General features: G+C 34.4%; 1 protein-coding gene across 5 annotated transcripts in view; it reads right to left on the bottom strand.

Moving 5' to 3' along the window:
- LOC135204085 (glycine receptor subunit alpha-2-like) overlaps positions 1-22,500 on the bottom strand; it is a 161,498-nt gene that overhangs the window by 34,052 nt on the left and 104,946 nt on the right. The window contains exon 1 of one of the 5 annotated variants that reach the window (XM_064234083.1): positions 19,305-19,455. The exons of 3 other annotated variants lie outside the window; for them this stretch is intronic. The gene's annotated coding sequence lies outside the window, so the exon portion shown is untranslated. Of the gene's footprint in view, positions 1-19,304; positions 19,456-22,500 lie in introns of those variants that run through there. One more of the 5 variants, XM_064234079.1, reaches the window with a different exon arrangement.

Below are 22,500 nucleotides of genomic sequence, written 5' to 3'. Positions count from 1 at the left end.
AGTTTACATGTATTTGCCCATTTCAAGAAGTGGTCAAATGGTTCTCCCATTTCATGAAATGGGCAGTTTCACAAACAGTGTGTAACACACACACATACACGCATTATATACACACACACACACAAATATATATATATATATATATATATATATATATATATATATATATATGTATATATGTATATATGTATATATATATATATATATATATATATATATATATATATATCTATCACCCTAATCAAGCACGCACCACACACACACACACCACACACACACACACATATATATATATATATATATATATATATATATATATATATATATATTCATTTATGTATATTACTCTTTACTGCAATGTAAGAAAGTCAGCTCTTGAAACAACACAGACATATTATGAAATGATTCCGTTCTGCCTGTCATATCGTCTGATCACTGTTTATCGTATCGTATGTGACATATAAATTATATATCTTAAGTATAGTATACCACAATTAAAAAAAACAGCTACAAAGAAATTTATTTATTTAGAATCTATGTTTGACAAAACCAGAGACATTCTGGACACTGAATACTTGCTTAAGGCGATATAATATGAGTCGACACTGTTTGATAACATATTTTTCTTCTAACTTATCGATCTTGATATTTTGTGTTGATTATTCTAAGCTGACAATCAGGTCTTCAGGAAGCCTGAAAAGTTCTTTTTATTTAATTAAGTTAGAGTTCTTCGTGAAAGTACATAAATTGATTGTACATTTATATTTAAATTTTTAGCTAAATACGTGGGCCTGGGATACTTCAGGAATGTGTAAACAACAACAATAATAATAATAATAATAATAATAATAATAATAATAATAATAATAATAATAATAATAATAATAATAATAATAATAATAATAATAATAATAATAATAATAATAATAATAAAATAATAATAATAATAATAATAATAATAATAATAATAATAATAATAATAATAATAATAATAATAATAGTACGAAAAATGAAGCCATAAACCACATAGCAAGTGAATGTCCGGTACTTGCACAGAACCAGAACAAAAAGGGGCATGATTCAGTGGCAAAAGTCTTCCACTGGAGCCTGTGCAAGAAACATCTGCTACTTTGCAGTAATACGTACATGGTACGAGCACCAACCTGAAGGATTTTTAGAAAACGATCAGGCAAAGACCCTCTGGGACTATGGTATCAGAACGGATAGGGTGATACGTGCAAATAGACCAGACGTGACGTTGATTGACAAAATCAAGAAGAAAGCATCACTCACTGATGTCGCAATACCATGGGACACCAGAGTTGAAGACAAAGAAAGGGACAAAATGGACAAGTATCAAGAACTGAAAATAGAAATAAGAAGGATATGGGATATGCCAGTGGAAATTGTACCCATAATCATAGGAACACTAGGCACGACCCCAAGATCCCTGAAAATTAATCTAGAAAAACTAGAGGCTGATGTAGCTCCAGGACTCATGCAAGAGTGCGATCTTAGAAACGGCGCACATAGCAAGAAAAGTAATGGACTCCTAAGGAGGCAGTATGCAACCAGGAACCCCACACTAGAAGTACCACCCAGTCGAATTGGAGGACTGTGATAGACAAAAAAAAAAAAAAAAAAAAAAAAATAATAATAATGGAAAAATAAATCCACAATAATATGTCTGTTTGATCTTGTTATTTACAGTACAAAGCAGAAGGCTTACGATGACCTGCACGGTCCTCCTTGTCAATCTGACTATTCTCAGCAATGCAATATATTGCCTCTTTTATTTGGAAGGATTCGAAAGTAATTTTCAATAGTAAAGATACAGGCATTAGAAGGTCGGTTGAAGGAGCAATTATTAACAGGGGTCTCTCTATGGAAGGCAATAAAGCCTTTACGCAGGAAGATTTTATTTTAAAAGAAATCATTTGCTGTCATTTTATAAGAGATTACAATAGGGAAAGCTTGCATAATAATAACACCAATAATCTAGCCACCTCTGAAACTGCCGCTGCCTCATCTTCTTTCGTTCAGGTAACGGGGACACACCCAGTGCCCCTTGTTGCAGGCGCCCAAGCTGCTATAGACAACAGACCAAATGATTCAAGAGACGAACCGCCACTTCGAAGATCTAAACGATTCGCTGGTTTGCTGTTGGAGAATGAGGGGATAAAATGAAGAGCCAAATACCCATCTTCAAACAACCTATTTGTAAAGTAGTCAAAAAACAGTTTTTTGTGGTCAATGTGTGTAATTATAGTCAGATTGACAAGGAGGACCATACAGATCATCGAAAGCTTTCTGCTTTATATTTTAAATAGCTAGATCAAACAGACATACTATTGTGGATTTACTTTTCCATTTTATTGACTCGTGATTAAGAGTTTTCTTTGATATAATAAAATTACAGTTATTCACTATCATTGTAGATTATATAACATAACTATGAAGTAGCGGAATATAAGATTAGTAAAAGTTAGGAAGTTTAAATTTATGGTAATACCAAAATAAATTTTGTTTTCAAGAGGATTTTACACGTATCTTAAGCTATGTTTGCATCTAAAAGAAAAATTCAAGGAATTGTGGAATGTGGAACTACTATGTACACAATTGTAGGATGAACTCTATCAAGAATTGGGGGTGGTCCTTATTTGAAAGGACCAATAGGAAGTGGCCCATCCCCCAAAATCATTATTGCCTCAAAGACACGACCTTTGGTCAGTTCCAGAGAAAAAGGTTTTCGTCAGTGTTTTCGCGACCTTCAAGAAGGACTAACAAGTAACGACTCAGTAACGAGCGAGAACTTCATCATAGCAGAAAACGGCTACGATTGGTTTGTTTATTAGGCGAGTCAAGAACCTTTTCAAAACTGGCTGTAAGAGCTCCTCTAAATAATGGAAGTCAAAACACAATCGAAATCACTACCCAAAGTCCCACTAACTCAGAGACAGAAATACCTGCTGGTCTTAATCAGAATGAAGGTGAGGGTGTATTTTTTCATCAAACTCTTTGTGATGGTGAAGGCACATCTATCAGCGGAACTCCTAGCGAATCTGGAAATGCACCGCTATTCATAAATGTACCTCTGACCAATGATGAATGTGAATCTATTATTCTAACTCCTAGCAAAATCGTTTTACCTCCGTTAGCGGGCGAGTGCCAGTCTGACTAGTGCGAAGGTGTAAATCAATCTTTCATCATAGTTGATTGTGAATATGAACCCATTGGAGAAACTCCCAGTGATTTTATAGGTTCCCAGATATCAATCGGCCTAAACCAAAATGAGGCAGGAAAATGAATCTGATAATGTACCTCCGACCAAGTCTATTTTGTGCTCAAATGAAGTTGACTGCGAATCTGATAACTGTGGAAGCCCTAGCAGGTCTGCTCCACCTTCTACTGAGGTTGAATGTAGCTCTGTTTGTGTAACTTGGTAAATCTGTTCTGATGTTAAATATTAGTGGCATGTCTAGTGGGTCTCCTACATCTCAACGAGGATGAATGGGATTTTATTATTGAAACTCTAAGCAGAGTTTTTCGACAATCCATTGATGCCGAGTGTGACTCTGTTTGTGGAACTCCTGGTGAATCTGTTCTATCTCTCGGTGGGGTAAAATCTGAATCTATTAGTGGAACTTCTCGCGAATCTTTTCTACATTCCACTGATGTTGAATGTGACTATTTTTGGAACTCTCGGCAAGTTTGAAGATGTACGAATATCTGCAAATCTGATTCGAAATGTGGATGAAGGTGATTATACTATTTACAGAAATTCAAGAGATTCAGTGAACGTACTTCCCAGTGACTTTGAATGTGAACCTACTTGTGATAACCAGAGTGAGTCGGGTGAGGTTAAAGTACCTATCAGGCTGTCGTCTAAGGAGGTTCAACCAGAGTCTACTAGTCAACCTCCCAACAGTGCCGGCGAGGAGATCCTCTCGCCCACAGACAACCTGAAGGGTCTGTATTTGGTCTACAAGAGGAGCGACAACCATCATCACCTCAGGTTCAAAATGGTAAACACTATCTGTGACTGTGTCAACGAAGACTAGTTATTTTATAATGGAGACTTCTGTTATATTTGACAAGTTCATATATGTTATCTCTATAGCCAAATATATTCATATCATTTTGTATGTGTGATCATTCAAGAATCTATACTACTGAATATTTTCCTTGTATCAGTGGCGAATGTGTACATTGCCTTTCTAAAATATATTATTTAAATGTTCCATTATGAACTGTATCATGCTTCTTAATCCTGTAATGATTTTTCATCGTTTGAATTATGATTAATAGAATCCCATTAGGCAACTTTTGGATTCGAGAGAGAGCCTTCTTTTTTATAACTTTTCTAAAGATAATTTTCTGTACTAAACTTTTTAGTTAAACTATAATAAAAATGCTGTTAGAAAGTGGTTTTTCCTATAAACCTCCGACAATCCAATTTCTTACCGAAGTAATACGAAGCTTCAGACGTTTCATAAATAAAACAGAAAATAAGACATTAGAAAGATATCTTACCTTTTTTTGTCTACTGGAATAACGAGTCACGTAACAGTGAAGTATTGTGGAACTACATAACACGAAATCTGTTGATAATATTGTCTACTTTGCATGGCATATGTTTTTGAACTGATGTATAAGAGCAATTACATTTCTTTGAATGTACAGTGTTTATATGGCTAATAATTAAAACAGAAATGAACTGACCATGATGAAAACGAAAAAAAAGGCATAATTTTGTAATAACGACCATATCTGCTCTTGTTTTCAAACGACATTTATGAATGGCGCATAAATACCATCTATACAACATTGTCTAGCATATTTTTGCAACACCCTAAAAAATGGTACGAAGTTTGGGTGGAACGTTTTAAGAAGAGTTTGTTAGTAAAAAAAAAAATAACCTTTTCAAAGGTTATCTGTAGAGAATTTAGTTGTTTCTTGAGTTTTCCTAGTTAAATAAAACAGTAATCATTAGAAATATAATTGGCAAGGCTAATGAGTCTCAGTTTTGGCGAAGTAAAAGTCAAGGGGGATAAAAGGCAATAACTTTTGGGAGTAATTCTTCGGGAACAATGTGACAGTTTTGGGTAAGGCTACAAGAACTCGGCAATAATTTTGGCAGTAAAAGGACTGAGGGGAAAAACGTTAAAATACTGACCAAGTAAGAGTCACAATGAAAGATTTAACAACACTGAAAGGGGAAATGTTACTAGAAAAACTCATATTTAATTCTAATTCCGTACACAAGAACTCGAAAAAAAAGCCCCCAAAAATTCCCATCTTATTTAAATACCATAAACAAAGTAAACAAACAATGCTCTCAGACCATTTTTTTTAACTGACAGTACGTCACAACAAAGATACAACACTATGTAAGTGAGTCATTACGTTTGAGGAAGTGTTGTTCAATACCTCAGGCCAATCAAAAGTATTATTAAGAAAAAGACATTTACTGTAGCTATTCATTTGCACTGTATAATGTACGCATCGATAGCAATTTACACAATTCCATGGCACTGGCATTACAAAACAAGCGTTAAAAAGAGTCGTAATCTGCTAAGTTGCCTAAATAAAACGGCATAGTACGAGATACATAATCAGTTGTCTCTTGACGCTTCATTAATAAACACAAATAAATTAAAAAGTTTTATAAAATCATTATTATTTCGCTATTTTACTTGAATTACTCTTTTCTTCTGTAACTTTTTGCCTTTATATAGTATATCCAATGCGTTAAACATCATCAAGTTTGGCCATAGTATATTAATTTTTAAAATAATTATTGAATTTATCAATACCCTTTTGGTGCATATGGTATGATAGATGATTGAGTTTACTTCGGTCGTGTGGTTAACATATAGGTTGCCATGATAACCCCCTATAAACAGCCCCCCACCTCCACTATCCCCACCCACCCCTACCCATCTGCTCCAGCTGTTCAGTTTCTGTAATTTACTTTGCTGACACGCTCTTCAGTTTGGTACTTTTAATCTTATAAATGTGAATTCCCCTGGTGATATAGATTTTAACGTTAGCCTTATAAAGACGCGTATCCAAAGGAAGTGATGAAGGGCTACTCGGATTTTACGTGGAGGATGACGGCATGGAAATTCGACGTAGTGCAAGATCTTGGTCTGGGACAGAAGAACACAAGAAATGGGACGACTATAGGGTAGGGGTTCCCAAACTGCGGGTCATGACCCCCAGAGGGCTCATGAGCCAGTATCTGGAGGTCATGGAGAATCAAAGATTTTGACGAAACTTTTGATGATATTTAGGTTGGATGCTGAAGCAGACGTGCGATGTGCCCTGAGCCACACAGACCCGCGTATTGATTTGCTTGTATCACAAAAAGCAAGTACATCCTTCTCATTCAAATACATCACTAAATCAATCCTTGTTAATAAACACTAATACGCATTTTTGTTTGTTGTTATTGCCTCTCTCTGCTGTGATTAATCTTTAATTTAATGTTTAAAATGTATCGCTGACATTGGAAATGAGTACATTTTCAGAAGGCTTTTAATGGTAGGGCTCATGGTAGGCTTGGTACTACTGAAAGGGGTCACGTACTGGAAAAGTTTGGAAACCACAGATATGTAAGGGGAGGGAGGAGCGTGGGGTCTCGGTGGGGGATGAACACCCTAAAAGGATGAGACATACCATTACTGAACCTTGCTTCGAAATTTAGCATGCCAGAGCCGAAAGCTATGGATTGACCTCGAGGTCCAAAAGCCGACGGCGTTAAACACTTCAGCCACTGTGAATGTGACACGACACCATCAGATCGAAACACGTCGGCGTATCAGAGGGCTTTGATATCGAGCCAGGCCCAGATGGAAAATTTGGAGGTTACGAGATAAAGCTGATCAGATTTATTCCCAAGAATAGTTATTGATTAGTGTGTCTTGACCATATCGCTTCTGAATTATCGGACCTCTGGCAACAGTCTGGTCTGTTTGTTAAGGCTTAACAGTCTTAACATAGTGTGAACATTTGGGTAAAATAGGTTACATCTGATCAGTACACGATACAAAAGTCTGTGGAATGCTTAATTATATGTATATATATATATATATATATATATATATATATATATATATATATATATACATATGGTGGTCCAGGTGTAATTTTTAAGCGGACAATGACAGACTCAATCACAAGTCACGTGGTACATTATAGAACTGTCATTGCCTTTATACATACACACGTATTTTAATTAATATATATATATATATATAGATATATTTATATATATAATATAAATTATATATATATATATTATTATATAATATAATATAATATATCATATTATATTATATAATATATAATATGATATTAAAAATCATTGTAGATGCACGTGACTTCATTTAATAAGCGAATACCACAGGAAAACGATAAGCAGAAATCCAAGCGCTTTCGTCTTTACTAAGACATTGGCAATATCTTAGTAAAGACGAAAGCGCTTGCATTTCTGCCTATCATTTTCCTGTGGTATTCGCTTTTCAGTCTTTCGGAAATCAATTAACATTGCCTCTTTTGTTCATTACTGCTCCAATCACCATCAAAATGTTAAATCCTCTGTTTTTTCTGGGATATTCCTAAGGGCTTTAAGTGTCTGTAGCCCGCAGTTTATTGACGCTGAGATTAAAAATCTTTATGATATTGCATTGAAACTTAAATACCCAAGGACTTTTATAGATGTGGCATGGAAAAGAGCTAAAAAAACATTTTATTTAACTAATGACAAACTTGAATTTAGTAAGCATAACATTTTAAAATTACCCTATGATGAAAGGTTTTTAGATATTCCTAGAATTTTAAAGCTTTTTAACATAAATGTTGTTTTCAGTAATATTAATGTCAAGAGTTTAGAAATAAAAAATTCTCCTAAAGATCTTCCAGGCTGCATATATGAAATTCCTTGCAAAAAGTGTGATAAAGTCTATTACGGACAGATCGGGAAGTCTCTTTCCCAACGTCTCAAACAGCACCAATATTCTGTCAGAACTGCACAAATATCGAATGCATTATTCGTACATATGAGAGATTTAGATCATCCTATTAACTGGAGTCAAGCAAGAGCCTTAATCCCAGTTAAATGGAATATCATTGAATCTTGTTTCACTAAGTCAAATAATGGAGATGTTCTAAATTTAAGTCTTGGTTTATTTAAACTTGATGCCTTCTTAATGAAGAAAGTTGTAGATAAATATAAGCAACAAAATTCATATATTCAGTTTTTACATGTTTTGAACTGTACGGATAATTTGTAGTTTCTGTTAGGGTTAAATCTATGATTTGGTTTGTGACCGTGTGATATCCAATAATCCTGGATTATCTTCTTAACTTTTACCCTTTTGACAATTAACAGTCTGGTATTCTTGATCTGTTGTTTAACTGATAGTAAAGACGAAAGCGCTTGGATTTATGACTATCATTTTCCTGTGGTATTCGCTTATTTCATGTAGTCACGTGCATCTACTGTGATTTTTTAAGCATAATATATATATATATATATATATATATATATATATATATATATATATATATATATATATATATATATATATTATACATATATATAATGTGTGTGTGTTAATTCTACTGTAGCCAAAGGTCGAACAAGGGAAAAAAAACAACATTAAAAGTCAAACTATAGTAATAAAATTCCCGGTAAAGCGGACGATAAATAAAATTAACAAATAATGAAATCCTTCAACGGCTTTCACCCGGTGGGCGGAGCTCCTGTGATGTGGCCAATGAAGAGAGCGAATGGCAAGGACAGCCCCAGCCAATAAGAGTGTAGGAACATCACTGGCTAAAGAAACGAAGAATTTGAGGTTTCTAGTTGAAAGGTTTTCGGAATTATTTCTTAAACTGCGACTTAATATACGGATAAAATTTTGCTTTTCATAATTCACCGGTTGTTGATAGACATTGTCACGTTCTTTACTATACATGTAGCCGTAGAATTATACTAGAAGGGAGGTGAGCCCTCTTCATAAATGGCGTCCATGGACAGCCTTATTTTTTTAAGTACACACAAGGCCTTCATATTTCAGTTCGAATAAGATGAGGTATTCATCATATAACTACATTAGATTGGCCCAACAAGTAGACTGAGGTAGAACTAAATAAGCAATGTATAATAATCTTTATGTTTTCGGGAATATTTATCATATATATCTGTGTGAATTGATATACTGGGTCACTTTTCTTACGTTTATATTATAATATATATATATATATATATATATATATATATATATATATATATATATATATATATATATATATAAAATGTGTGTGTGTGGAGGGGTAGGGAGGAGGTGGTTCGGATCAGTGACTTTTGGTTTAAATACAGTGACATGCAGACCTTGTTTACCCTTGCTGATTAAAAAAAATCACACCATATCAATACCAAGAAGAAACAAACTTAAAACTTTTCTTCACCGGACTCGCTCAAAACAGATCCCGGGGAAGCATTTGGTCCATATAAATGTCCTTCAACTTTTAACCTAATTAAAAATCAATAACATATGGGTATTCCACAGTCGTGTCTGTTACAAAAAATTTTTCTTCTTCTTTATAAAAAGACAAATTTTTCACTCAAATTATTCGTCTTGATTATCACTTTCGTAATATATGGGTTTTGTTTTGATTGGGCCTGACAAAAAAGGTTACTAAAGGTCAAAATATCACAAAAATCAGGGTAAAGAGAAAATTTGATATATGACTCAACTAATCGCTTTAATGCATAACAAACTGATATTGTAGTCCACTCAAGGTTCAAATCCATTAATACAGATACAAATCAAGATATTCATATCAGTAAACTATTGATTAGGGTCATAAATTAGTCAGGACAAAACGGAATTGAGTTGACCTTCAATTTGTTGTGTTTTTACAAACCACTTGTACACGCAAAATCATAGAACCTTAAAATATGTCATTATTACATTTTGAGGTCAATAATTAGCTTAAGTGTTGATACCTAAATTGAGATGCTGAGCTCATTATTTCTTGGCCTTAGTAGCATTAAATAACAATGAATATATGGAAGCAATTATATGGTCGCAACAAATGGCATCACATTTAGAAGACCACCTCTCAATGAAGGACAGGGATTTGTTTCTTTCAAATTATGTGAGATCTCTGAAAGGCTTACAACTATTGAAAGAGGCCTTTCAAGACTATATTATAGGGCGGGAAGCTTTTTTCATTGAAGATGGTAGAAAAGAGAAGCATACAGATCTCTTTAAAACTTAAATTTGCAGCAAACTCTTCTGATAGTGTATTATACATTCACAAATGACAGGATCGAATTGGTTCCCAGCTTCTTGATGAATTTAAACAATTTGTGTCTAGATGTGGCACGCAAAGTGAAACTTTAAAGTTTTGGAACACTTTTCTACAACTTATGTCTCGTCTTGAGAATCTAATTCGTAGTGATCGTGAAGGAAATTGGACCCACCCTCCAGATTCAAGCTACCCAAGACTTGCTGCCCTTATTTTCTGCAATTGATTCCACCAACTATATGTGATGGTGCTCCCTTTATTTAGAGGACCTGAAGCTATTACCTGAAACAGCACCTGAAGTGCATACAGCATTTATAGAAGGTAGATTTGCAAAAAAACGTACTAACAGCCGTTTTACTGCTGTGGGAGCAGATTTATCATTGGAACAGACCATCAATAGGGCACAAAAAAAGTGCATCAGGATTAATTAGTAGTTCAAGGCAAAAGAACTTCGTAGTCAAATGGGAGCTGACATACCATGAGATGCTCGTCCTCACAAACCTTCACAGAGAGCTAGCAGGCGTGGGTCGTTCATCCCATGAATACATGTTAATAAAGCATTCAGCAGGGCAGGAGGCAAATGTTCAACCTATCCTAAATGTCACTGAGAAGTACGAGAATCGCTTTTCAACTCCTCCAAAAGAGAAAAGGCTGCACGATATAAGGACTAATGAAGTTACGCCAGAAGATATTAGGATTCAGCTATTGAATGTAGAGAATATTGACAATGATACTTACCAAAAATATCGCATAGAAAGGTGCATTGAAAAGACCGTTCGACTTTCGAATGCCATATATTAGATTTTCACTTTACCCTGAATTTTGCGACCTTTTGACCTTAGTGACCTTGCTACTGACCCAATCAAAATAAAACCTATATATTATGAAAGAGATCATCAAGAAAAATAATTTGAGTGGAAAATTTGTCTTTTTATAACGAAAAATAGTGAAGTTATATAAAAACCTTAGCATGTATTTTACATGTAATTATCGACTTCGGAAAATCAGCGGCAGAGCCACAAATAGGGGCCATTTTCTCACTTATTACTAGGTTGTAGAAATGTTACCCAAGATTTTCTGTTAAGGGCAGTAGTCTACTTCAAAATCCCAGTGAGTAACTGTGGGTACATTTTATGCACAAGAACCCCCCCAACCCCATGTAGTGATGGATCACGTGGAGGGTTTGCCAAAATACACCCGTCAATGTTCTGCGCATCTACAATGAAACTTGTGTAACACTGACATAATGGCGTAGTTAAATTACTTTAGATTTATAATTACACTTCCAGCTGTATGCAAATTATTCAACTTATGCTCTCAGTACAATTTACCAGCGATACTCGATAGACTTGGTGTTTAATATCATTTAGGTGATCAGTAATAAATAGTAAAATTTAGAGTGTGTTTAAAAAATATTAGGCACAATTTTTTTCGTGATGTGGCTAAGAGCGGATACCCTTTGCGTAAAAACACCAGTGAATCGAAGACGACTATAACCCATCATATCTTAATGTGGGCTTGACTATAAATGCCTCAGCTTTTCGGAACATTTAAATTCAAAAGTCTCGACTTTGGTCCCATGAACTACGAAACGGATCCTTATGTCGACCAATAAGTTTGGCCTGCAGTCTTTTAGACAGACATAACTTTGATCGTTTCCAGTGTAATACTGCTTAAATGGTAAAAGGCTGAATTTTCTGACGCATATGTTTTTTCATGCTTTTAAAGAAATTATTCCCAATCATTCTACACCTCATACTTTGAATGGTATTATGAAAACGTTAGTAAATGTTGAGTTGAGTTGAATAGAGAATTCAGGCCAAATGCCAAGCACTGGGACCCATGAGGTAATTCGGCGCTGAAATGGAAATCGACAGCAAAATGTCTGAAAGGTGTAACAGGAGGAAAACCTCGCAGTTGCAATATGAATCAAGTGTTAGGAAATGTTGGAAAATAAGATGAAGAAAGAGAATATGAAAGGAGGTACAATAAAAGGAACGAAAGTGGTTGCAAAAAGTAATGCCTACAGTGCACCGCATGAAGTCCACCGACGGCACTACCCCCTACGGGAGTTAGTAGAGTGTTACTCAAAAAGATTTATTCTTTAACGTACAGCTTCATCATCAGTATATCACATGGAAAATTTTTATGGACTATATAAATTCAAAATATTCCTCACAGCAACGCACTTAAAAGATCTAGGATTCTTAAATGTGACCTTGCTGAAGGAAAAGGAAATTTTAGGCATCATTTATTTATATACTTCGATTTTTCTAAGTACTGAGTCAGTAAGGAATTTTTATGCTTCATTTTCCAACTCAGCTCAATCTGATTTTTTAGGAAAGTCTTTGAATAATGATAACATATCTTCATTATGTTTATGTTTCAGCATTATTATTTTAAGTGTATTATTGACTAAATGTAATAATTAGAGCCGATTTGCTTGAACGTTTTTTTTTTTCATAGGATCCTGATGTTTAACCATAAGTTTGTTTTGAGACGTTTTCATTAGATACAGCTACTCAAGAGTGTAAAGGAAACAAATTATTCTATTTCTCATTTATTTATCAGAATATAAATAATCATCAACAAAATATATACAGGAATTAAAATCCAAGATACTAAACCGAATTATTCGTCTGGAAACTATACATAAAATACATATATTTATTTACAAAATATTTTTCGAGAAATCTGGTCACAGCAATCTGAGTAGGCGAAGGTGTTTCTTCAGCACCGGTGCTCATTGTAGATGTACTCTTCAGTGTAATGCCAGTACATCTTGGCAATCTTGAATTTGATATGGAGGTGGTTGTCGTGTTTGCGGTGCACCATGTAGAGGACCTTCAGGTTATCCCGAGGCGAAAGTAACTCTCCGTCGACGCTGTAGATCAGCGGCTGGCCGTGCTCCACTTCCATCTGCTCCCTGACGAGGACCTGGACGTCCATCATTTGTTGGTGTCCCAGGAATTCGAGGGTCAGCTCTTGCACCAGTTCGTCCGAAGTGTCGAAAAACTCGACGATCGTCGGGACGATGTTTCCATCTCGATCCGTCAGTTCCCTTCCTCTTTTTCTCCTCTCTTCGAAGGTTCTCGCTTCGATCTCAAACTTGAGCTTCTGCCTTTGGACGCGAAGTTTAAACTCAATGTCCTCGCCGTCGCTGGAGTCCCAATCATACTCAACGTCGTCGCTTTCTTCGAGATCGCTATCCTGTAGCTCCGAGAAGCTTTCTTCTTCTTCAACCTCGTTGTCGGTATCAGAGTCCTTAAGCGCCACAGGACAGAAAAATCTTCTCAAGCTGATGATAGATTCCCTGGGGAACGGGCTCCTCCTAGCGAGGTTGCAGAGCCACTTGACAAACTGAAGGACCAGGGCGATGAAAAGCATGGCTGCGTCAGTCGACGGAGATGATGACAAGAGAGAATCCATGGAAAGGTGTGTGCGTTCTCTTCGAGGGCTTCCGGTGGAGTGGACTGTGGCCGGGAGCTGGAAGGGTTCTCAAATCTTCCCCGGACGGCCGGGCGGGCACTTTACCTGCTCCGCCCCCCCCCCCCCCCCCCACCGAAAAAGGGGCATACAAAAAGTTTGGAAGCAAGGCCGTTTTCTATTGGTCCGTCAGAAACGCATCCCACCTATAACCTTCACCGCCTGATTGGTTTGAAAGTAACGCTTCACCCACAAACTTTCAGTGGCTTAAGATTTTAAATTTACAATTAAATGTATAAATTCATATATAATACATGTATGTATGTAAATAAAGGTAGAAGCCACGAAGGCTTCCACCTTTATTTGTACATTCATCCGGTTCCAAATTTTCGTGATTCAGTTTTACATGTATATGTATGTATGCATGTATGTATGTATGTGCGTGCGTGCAGGCGCATAATTTTAAACATATAAAAAAATTACGTCAGCATATCATTATATGTGCTTAAATTATGGTCGTAAGAATAGACCTCATGAGAACCTTGTAATCACACGTAAAAACGTAAACGAGAAGTAGTCACAATTACAAATACGAATTCCGTGCAGTCTTGCAGTACTTTTACTCCAGAACGGTCTCAGATGAAGACTTGATTTATCAGTACTTTAATCTTATCCCAAGATCACGTCTGTACAATTCAGTAGTTATTTACTTTTAAAAAATTAGGCGGAAAGAAAATGGGTTACCTATAAATTTTTCTAATTACTTTTACAGTTACAGGTTCCAGTTTGCGTCCTACAATATTACAGACTTACGAAATTGATTGTACTTTACAGAGGAATATATATTATATATATATATATATATATATATATTATATACTATTATAATATATATATATAATATATTATATATATATATATATATATATATATATATATATATATATATGATATATAATATATATACTATAATTCTTATCTATTATATATAAGATAGATATAGTATTATATATATATAGATTATATATAATAAATATATATATATAATATAATAATATAGAGATATAATAAGTCTATATATATATATATATATATATATATTATATATTATATATATAAATAATAGTATATAATACTACATATAGTTTATAAATATTATAAGATATATATATATATATATCATATATATATACATATAGTATATATATATATATATATATTAATATATATATATATATAATATATATATATATATATATATATATATATATATATATATATATTATATATATATAATATATATATATATATATATATATATTTATATATATATATATATATTAATATACTAGCAAACTTACCCATCTACGATGGGTGATAAAATATGGGTGCAAAAGTGAAAAATTTATATGTACTATTTGTTCAGCAATATTAAAATAAGGGCAATTACACGAATAGTCTCTCTCTCTCTCTCTCTCTCTCTCTCTCTCTCTCTCTCGTAATGTAATTCAAGGGACAATCACTGAACGTAGGAAAATTCTTATTCATTGTTGTTTCCCCTCTTTTAATGATATTCATTCTCTCTCTCTCTCTCTCTCTCTCTCTCTCTCTCTCTCTCTCTCTCTCTCTCTCTCTCTCTCTCTCTTGAAGTAAGTGAAGGGACGATCAATGAACGTAAAGAAGTTCGTATTCATTATTGTTTATCCTCTTATAATGATTCTCTCTCTCTCTCTCTCTCTCTCTCTCAATGTAAGTCAAGTAACGAAGACGGTGATGGGATTATCTGATTACTTAGCTCTCAAATCACAAATTATCTCCTCTCTTTCTCTCTCTCATTTTTCGATAGAAAGATAAAATTATAAAATTGTAGTGCATTAATGTCGTTAAATGGCGCTCTCTCTCTCTCTCTCTCTCTCTCTCTCTCTCTCTCTCTCTCTCTCTCTCGTCGGTGACTTTCATTTAACGGAACAGGGATCTTGATTGGTTCGTTTCTTTGTCAATTACTTTGCACGAATAATAAAGTATCTTTCTTTTCATTATGTTACTGCAAAGACGCAACTTGTATGTCAGTGCGTTTTGGCTACTGATAAATGCTCTTATGATCCTGTGTCTTCCAAAAAAAGAGTAGAAAGTAGGTACTTGTCAATTTCCTTTTTGTTACGTCCATTGGCAGGATCAAAATTCCGAAGCAACATTACCGGGCAGTACTTCTTCAACATTATTTTGTGCACTGGCAGTCCCGATGGATTTAAGTTATTCAAAAAATCTTGCGGATATTGATGATAATTTTCATCTTCTATTGTGTCCGAGCTGAAATATTCGCGACTTTCTCCGGGGAAGTTGTACAGAAATTATGTATGAAAACTCGTAAAGTAGCTAAGTCTATGGGAATAACCAGCCTCGTTTCACAGCCTCGTTTCACGGGCAGAAACAGCTCCGTTTCAGGGAATCCCTTCTCACCCCCACCCCCTACAAAGGAGGGGGCTAGGTTGGATGAAACCCCAAACCATCTAAGGGGTCCCCACCATAACCGTGGCAAGTTTCATGCCCATCTGACCAGCCGTTTGGCCGTGATTGAATGACAGACAGACAGACAGACCGAGAGACATTACGCCCATTATAGTATGATATATATATACATACATACATACATTATATATATATATATATATATATATATATATATATATATATATATATATATAGCAAAGTTAAACACTGTATCCGTGTACTAGAATATTATGTTGTAGGAAGCCCACTAAAATTTGGAAAAAATTTAAAGTTTTTATTTAAGCTCTCGGTGAGCACATTCTCTACCTCTTTCTGAAAGAGAGAGAATTTACTCTCCAAAAGCTTAAGTAAACACTTAAAATTTTGTTCAAATTTTAGTGGGCTTCCTACATTATATATATATATATGTATATATATATATATATATATATATATATATATATATATATATATATATATATATATATATATATATGTAGGAAGCCCACTAAAATTTAAACAAAATTCTAAGTGTTTACTTAAGCTTTTGGAGAGTAAATTCTCTCTCTTTCAGAAAGAGGTAGAGAAGTGCTCACCGAAAGCTTAAATAAAAACTTTATAAATTTTTTATTTAAGCTTGAAAACAGTTCGTAGGATCTGTGACTCCATTCTTGCGGATTGTTGCGACCAATGATATTATTAACAAGAACAATTTACATTTTTCTTATCAAGAGGCTGATTTTATATATATATATATATATATATATATATTATATATATATATATATATATATATATATATATAAATCAGCCTCTTGATAAGAAAAATGTAAATTGTTCTTGTTAAAAATATCATTGGTTGCAACAATCCGCAAGAATGGAGTCACAGATCCTACGAACTGTTTTCAAGCAATAATTTGTTGAAAAATAATTTATTTCTGCGGTGAAATTCGCCATTCTTATGGGCCATATTCAACTACTTTCTAATATATCCAAAGTTGTATCCAAGGTCCTTTAAATATACTCGGACTATATTTAAAAGACCCTGGTTGTACCAAAAGAGCAAGTGAGCCAATCAGTGCGCGATACGGAAGGCGCCAACCGACATCACATATCAATGTGAACAAAAGGCAGGGCACTGTACCACACATGCCTTTTGCCTCTTGTCCACCTTAATTGGTTTACAGCCTCAGATCAGATACCTTCATTGATTGAAGGGGTGGGGGGGGGGACGACTATTATTTGTTAAGTACTGTGTAAACGTTGACATATCTCATTGCAGATCGAAATAAATTTCTTACTGACAAGTAATATAATTATCCATTTCTAAAATGATCATGGATCCAATTAGAACCCATTCGTAAAGAAAATAATGCGCTTTCGTGACACTAGATGCAATTCCTATATCCAACAATGCTGAACAATCCTTATTAGCTTCCCTGAAAAAAAAAAAAAAAAAAAAACATCTTATTAAAACTTCCCTGAAAAAAAAAAAAAAAACATCGCTCATATATCACGAAAAAAAAAAGTGATATCTTTGGCTTGCAAAATTTTGAAAGTACTGTAAATAAAAAAAAAAAATTCAGTATCTCATTGCTGGTTATAACTTTATCGTCAATCGCTGGTTATAAAATTTTTATTATCAATCGTTGGTTATCATAAATTTATTATTAATAAGCAATGAAATTATACTTCTCTAAATTTATCATGGGACCCAATCACAAACAACTTAAAAAATAAATAAATTAAAACATTTACATGGAACTGGATGTAACTCCTACATCTGTTTTGCCAACATTGCAGAACAATGGTTTTTAGCTTTTTAAAAAATAAATCACTCATTAGTCACTGGCATTACGAAAATGTGGAAATATATGGTTAGCAAAATTTTTACAAGGAAGTAAGCTGCACTACTGAAACAGCCTCACTGAAATATGGTACTATTGTTAAGAAATTCATAGTCTCGTGAAAACAAATTGTTAAAAAATCCACAATTATATATTAAAACATTTCTATGTAAAAAACCAAGACTATCGAACACCTGAACGGTGTTCCTCACCAGATGAGGAACACCGTTCAGGTGTTCGATAGTCTTGGTTTTTACATAGAAATATATTTTAATATATAATCGTGGATTTTTTAACAATATGGTACTATCTTTTTTCAGTTAAGATGAAAGGTATTATAAGAAGACTGACCGGTAAGACAAAAAAAAAAAAAAAAAAATCCACTGTTTATGTAAATGACTATCGAGCGTTAAAAAAATCCTTGAGCCCCATTAACAATTTTCAATACAGTCATTAAACAGACCCTTTCTATTTACACTTGCTTAGAAAATATGTCGTGTATATATTTTATTTAAAATCAATGAAATGCGTCTACTGCATCAGTCGCTTGAAAAATGTCAATTATTATTTCTCAAATACCCAGAGTATTGAAAACTACACGTGAATATCCTCTAATTCAGTACACGGCGCAAACAACAATTTCTAAACTCCGTAAGATTTAATATTACCTAAGATTATCAAAATGACTACGCTTTATGTTTTTAAAGCTTTCCTACCACGCCCCCCCCCCCCCACCCGTCCCCTCCAACAATAACAACAACAAAGTCGTTTGTAGGCTTACTCCCTGAGTAAACTAAAAAGCTGGCTCAGTTGTGTAAGATGTCATTCCTTTTACCACTTACGGTCGGTTAGTCCGAATATTATCTGAGATGCATATTAATTATTATCTCTGATGGCAAATTAATGTTTTGGAATATAAGATAATTATTGGACGCTGAACATTTGAATAATTATGTAGAGTTATTTGAGTTTATTTTCAGTTGCTGTATATGAAAGCAATTTGTAGAATATTGTCACATGAAAACTCCTAAACACAATATTGTAATTAAAGAATAACGTATATTGTACTTACATTGGACATTTTACATAAAAAAAAAATTACCAAACTTTTGGAACATGCGTTCGTTTAAGTGCCGTAGCTGACACAGCATTATAAAAATGAATGTAAAATAACTAAGGCAATCCTCTGACCTCAAACTTCAAACAAGAACAACTTACCTTCGACTTTGCTTGACTGATGTGGAAACTTCGATATGTTCGTTATTGTTGGAGCTACTGATTATCTATCATTCACATATCGAATTACATTGGTAGTATGTTTCCCCTATTCGAGAGAGCATTAAAATTGGAATTACAATTAGTTTATCATCACGATTGCTTTGCTACTTACAATATCAAGACAAGACTGAACGAGCGTGAAAACGATTTTTCATACTAAAAAATACACGACCAACTACGAGTAGAATCACTTCAAATTTACCGAAAATAAATCTCTCAGGAAGTGTATAGTCCCATCTTACTTAACCCGAATGACGTACCTGGAACTTCCCTAAATTAAAAAAAAAATAAAAATAAAAACCAACATATGGTTAAAACCGGTCTTTCGATAACGATAAGTACACCCAAAGATTCAAATCTAATTTACACTAAGAACTTCCAATACATAAATGAAGATGGCAATATCGCTTTTGTTACGGACAAAATCATTCATTTGAACAAACAGGACGATACTGCATAACTGCACTGGAAACTTGGAAAGTTAAAAACGAGCTTACATCTAATTCTCTATGCCTCGTTAGCCAAGAGGAAAAGACCTATTCCATACTATTGTACTCAATTGCCTGTGTTCAGTTGTATCAGCCCATTTGAAAATAGTAGTCGGTTATCTTACGATGGTAAAGCCTGTTCTACCCGTTAAGAGCAATTACATAACTGTAGTGAGCAATACACTCGTATAAAACTCACAGAAATTATTCATCTGTCAAATCTTATTTTGTAGATTTATTAATAATATTTTTTCTTATATCCAGAATTTACTTATGATTTATATGAAGTTTACTCCATCTCCTATGAATATTTAAATTTATTTTCTTGTTGCTATTTTCCCCAATTCATTTACATCGCTACGTGTTATAATCAAAATACAAAATTCGGTATTAAACCGTTATATATCCACTTTTGCGGAGTGTTTAGCACTAACCCCTTGCGGATTACCGTAAAAAAACATAAATAAAAGGCTGTAAATATCATAAAGACAAACAACAAAAGGCGGTATTTTTTTCTTTATGATTTTTAGTCTTTTGTTTTTGTTTTAACGGTTAACCTCTCAAAGAGCTTGTAATGAACACTCCGCAAAGGTGGGTACATACCGGGTTAATATCCAAAATTCGTACTCTAGAATATCCTAATATCTGGTAAGGAAAAGAATGAATTGCCAATAAGATTTATTCTTATGTACACGTTGAAGTCACCAAGATGAACTGGTCCCCTTACTATATCAGTTCTTCCCCATACTCAAGGTCACTACAACCGTCTTAACCTACCCTTGGGCAATTTGTCTGCCAACTCCCATGCCACCTATCCCACCACAAGCAAATTCTCACAACACAATAGCCATTAAAGCTTCAAAATAATTTATACAATATGATGCAATGTTCTATTCTCATTCGTGCATGATAATTTTATATTCATTTCACCTATTCAAATCTATGTATGATGTGTTAAAAAATAAATGTTACACGTGTAAATCTACACAACTTCTTTGTCCTTATATTATGATTGTCAACTTCCGTGTTATTGGAGTTAAGAACATTAATTAACTATAAAGTATAAATATATTTGTCTGTGGTGAACTTTGTCCCCGTAACGTTTCCAAGCGTTTGAAGAACGACGGAGGATCTAGAATACAAACCATACGGTCATCACCGGCCCTTTGTTTACAAACACCACCTCGATGTCAGGGTGGCACTAGTCACGTGATCTGGGAAGGAGATGGGAGGAGTCTGCTGAGTGAGACTCATAAACTGGGAGAGAGTTAGAAATCTAGAATATATATAGAGAGAAAATATTAGAAATGTATTTTTTAGAATGTGGTGAACTACACTACAATTATTTTTGCTCTCAGTGTGTTTATTTCTTGGTTAAGCGTGATGTTTACCACTGAAACTACGTGTACATATATACATCCACATAAACACAAACACGCACATATATGTGTATATACACACCTTGTTTCCGTGGTAAACATCACACTTAACCAAGAAATAAACACCCCGAGTCGAAAGATAATTGGAAGTGTAATTTACCACTTTCAAAAAAATTTATTTTTCAAGTTTTCTCTTTATAATGGATTCCTGTCTTTGTTCCAGGCTAGAAAGGCTCAGTCAGCTGATTCCTTCCATCTCCTTCCCAGATCACGTGACTGGGGGGAGAGAGAGAGAGAGAGAGAGAGAGAGAGAGAGAGAGAGAGAGAGAGAGAGAGAGAGAGAGAGAGAGAGAGAGAGAGAGAGAGAGTAAATACATGGATTTGTGTTTATTTGTTTGTATGGTGTTTTTACGTTGCATAGAACCAGTGGTTATTCAGGAATGGGAAAAACGGCTTTACGTGACTTCCAAACCACGTCGAGAATGAACTTCTATCACCAGAAGTACACATCTCTAATCCCCCCCAATGGAATGCCAGAGAATCGAACTCACGGCCATCGAGGTGACAGGCCAACACCATACCGATCACGCCACTGAGGCGCTTACTTGTAGTTAGATTATCTTCTGACAACTGCGCTAATGCTGTGAGACAAGCCGAAGATCTACAAAGAGATGACGCTTCAAGAGAAGTTTGCATTGATAAATATATTGATTCTTTTAGCATCCTCTGACGAGGATTTTTCATAAGTAGTGTGTCTTCATACTTCGATTGTAAATAAATTTATTGTTTTTCCTGATCGAAATGTACATAGGTTTCCAAATTTTTTCCATTTATCATTTCATACATTAAAATATTTTTTTTGTCTAAAATTTAAGTAGGACAACAAAACTTCATTCAGAACTTTCTATTATAATACACGTGCTTGATAACAGGTGCAAACAATGAGAACTTGAAGTCAGAGGTTAATCCAGGATTTACGAGGTCAATTTGAGACGATATTAGATATTCCCAAAGGAGATCGGCTTCTCTTGACTGATATAGGATTAAAAGGACATCGAAGAAGAGGCACCACCGCACTGTCTCTGTCAGAAGGACAAAGTTTCTTTCTGAAATCGTCGTACTATACTTCCATTTTGACGAAGTTGACAATGAGTTTTGCTAATTGAGCGGTCAAGCTTTGTTTTTCAGGGTGTAACTTACCTATTAATTAAACAGCCACAGCGTTCTTAGTTTTTCATCTTCTGCTTTCATCCTCACTCTCGCATCTTA

The sequence above is a fragment of the Macrobrachium nipponense genome, chromosome 44, assembly GCF_015104395.2.
Source record: "Macrobrachium nipponense isolate FS-2020 chromosome 44, ASM1510439v2, whole genome shotgun sequence".
Lineage (NCBI taxonomy): Eukaryota > Metazoa > Arthropoda > Malacostraca > Decapoda > Palaemonidae > Macrobrachium > Macrobrachium nipponense.
Note: the sequence above shows the minus strand (reverse complement) of the source record. Positions and strands in the feature narration are given on the sequence as shown.